Genomic DNA, 2,577 nt, shown 5'->3' with positions numbered 1-2,577 from the left:
CCCCCCCCCCTCCCTGGTACCTCAGTCACTCAGCACCTTGTGCTGACATATGAGTAGTGACATCAGGAATGACTTAAGCTATCTTCTACTCATTCTTCTAGAACTAGGCTTAGTTGAAGATGGAGTGTTATGGGCAGGCAACATTAAGTTCTACAGCCATCTCTATGACCCTAATGGCCCTACCCTGTGATATGGGTATTGAGGCAGGAATCTGACACATTGGCTGCTGATACTGAGGATGTGATTAAGTAGGAGGCTGCCATTGGACCAGATTCCATGAATGGAAGACCTTAGTTTGAGAGACAAATAAAGCCTCACAAAAGAGGCATCCTCCACCCCCAGGTGGGTCCTTTAGACAATCCCAAAGCACCTTGTGTTGACATGTGAATAGAGATGTCAGGGACAACTTTTATTATCCACTCAAGACCTTTTCTTAGGATGAGATCTGGCGAGAGGAAGTGGATGTGTCATGGAGGACTACTACCTTCCAAGGTCACCCCTATTGCTCCTAATGACCTATCATGAGGAGTACTGCATTTAAAATCGAGTCCTTTGGCTGCTGATGATAGAGGTCTTGATTAAGTAGGGTGCAGCTATTGGGCCAGATTCTACCAATAGGAAACCTTAGTTTGCTAGGCCAACAATACCTCACAATGGAGGCATCATGGTTCTTACCCACTCTCCACCCCTCCCCGCCCCACACTCCAATGTGAATAGTGATGGCAGGGATATCCGACTTCTGTAACCCTGCATTGCTTCCCTTAGAGCAGGATTAAGTGTGTGAGTTCATAATGTTATAGGGAGAACACTACCTTCTAAGGCCATCCCTATTCTTCTTAACAGTCCCGCCCTACACTATGAGGTAGGAATCAAACACACTGGCTACTTTTACTGAGGATGTGATTAAGTAAGAGGCAGCCATTGGCCAGCTTCCACCAATGGGAGTCCTTAGTTTGTTGGGTCATCAATACCTCACAGTGGAGGCATCATGGCTCCTTCCCCCCACGGGTCCCTGGTCCACTCTGAGAGCACCTTGTGATGACACATGCCTGTCATGTCAGGGAATGTATCTCTCCCTCTGAACACCTTCCCTCGGCGCAGACGTACAAATAAAAAGGGCCATTAATAACTAAGAGTTTCCTGAATCTTTCTTCCCCTGTTATCTCCACCCACTCTCCCTGCTCCTATTCTATGGTGTCATAGACTCCTTACATTACAGTAACCAGGTAACGCTTGTTAAAGACACTCATCCCTGCTTGTTCCCATACATAGAGATTTACATGCAGTCACATTGGGACGCATCATTTACCTTATTATTCATCACATTTTCTAAGGCATATCTCAGCTTCTCACACTTCAGGGCCTTTGTAAACTGCTGAGGCCTTGCACAGGAGCCCAGTCCTGCTCCTTAGCAGGCTTTCAGGACCCCAGGACTTAGCTTTCAGGTTTGCTAAGTCCCCTGCAGCCCCATTCAATCCCCAAGGCTCCTCCCCACCATCTTTGCTCTAGGCACGAAGGTATCAGTGCTCACTTGGCCTGAAGTGCTTGTTAGTTCATCCCCACTCACACAAGTGCTACTTGCCCTCCCAAGTCCAGGTCCACCGTCTCCTTTGAAGCCGTCTTGCCCCTAGTTTAAATGCTCCCTTTTGCTGCTAGTTTGTACTGAGACCCGGTGTCAGAACTGGATCTGTACCTGGCTGGGCTAGCTTAACTGCCCAGTACCTTTATCCATTGGCCCTCTACATCTTTATCTAAGATTTGTTTAGATTGCTATATTGAATGAGGCCTTGTAAGCTATCTCCAATACATTTTGGAACAAACAGGCTGAATGAATAAAGAGATAGTAAAGAAATAGTCTTCTTCAGAGAGTTTCGCCTCTAAGCCCCAGCTTGGTGACCACTGTGCAGTTACTGGTTCTATGTGTCTTATCTACTCCACCTCCTGTTGCCTTGTTCTTCTGATCCGACTCTCACCTGGTGGGTGAATGGATGTTGGTAATTCTCTAGACTGGAGCCTCGCCACGAAGATGGGTTTCTGATGTCTTCATCTAGACTCTTCGGCGGTGTCTGAGCTGTCCCAGGGTGTAAGCCTGTATGTATACCCATGCCCCACCCAGACTGCCCTATTGTGTGCTCATCAACCCACTATGACCTGGCCTGAACTATGACATAGGTGGACCAGGACTAGGTTATATATGAATATATTTCAATGATTGAATATTTTTCAAGGTAGAAGAAACATTTATGTATAAGCACGAAGCCCTATATAATAACATTACCACAAAACTGTTCAGCATTCTAGATTCACAATCAACCTTTCTCCTTTGGTTCATGAAAAGTGTGAACAGGCCCCAGGGGTACTGCCTTACAAGCTCCTCCGAGACACTCATCAGTGGCCTATTGCTTATTTTGGTCTTTTGTCAGACCCTGAAGCCATGCCTGCTTTAGCATCCCCCTGATTTAAGAGCTGTAACAGCAGTAGGTCAACACACAGAAACTTCAGCTAGGCCAGTTCTAACTGAACCCCATAGTTTTTCATGCTTTGTATTAAAAAAAAAAAACCAACGCTCACCATTTT

At 46.3% G+C, this 2,577-nt stretch overlaps 1 protein-coding gene across 5 annotated transcripts in view; it reads right to left on the bottom strand.

The window, feature by feature from the left end:
- MAP7D3 (MAP7 domain containing 3) overlaps positions 1-2,039 on the bottom strand; it is a 55,000-nt gene extending 52,961 nt beyond the window's left edge. For 4 of the 5 annotated variants that reach the window (XM_077774050.1, XM_077774059.1, XM_077774078.1 and 1 more), the window contains exon 1: positions 1,974-2,038. The gene's annotated coding sequence lies outside the window, so the exon portion shown is untranslated. Of the gene's footprint in view, positions 1-1,973 lie in introns of all 5 variants that reach the window. The other variant, XM_077774068.1, reaches the window with a different exon arrangement.
- Positions 2,040-2,577: the final 538 nt, after the last annotated feature.

This window comes from Crocuta crocuta, unplaced genomic scaffold (assembly GCF_008692635.1).
Source record: "Crocuta crocuta isolate KB4526 unplaced genomic scaffold, BGI_CrCroc_1.0 scaffold241, whole genome shotgun sequence".
Taxonomy (NCBI): domain Eukaryota; kingdom Metazoa; phylum Chordata; class Mammalia; order Carnivora; family Hyaenidae; genus Crocuta; species Crocuta crocuta.
The sequence above is the reverse complement of the archived record's forward strand: the minus strand, read 5'-3'. Positions and strand labels throughout refer to the sequence as shown.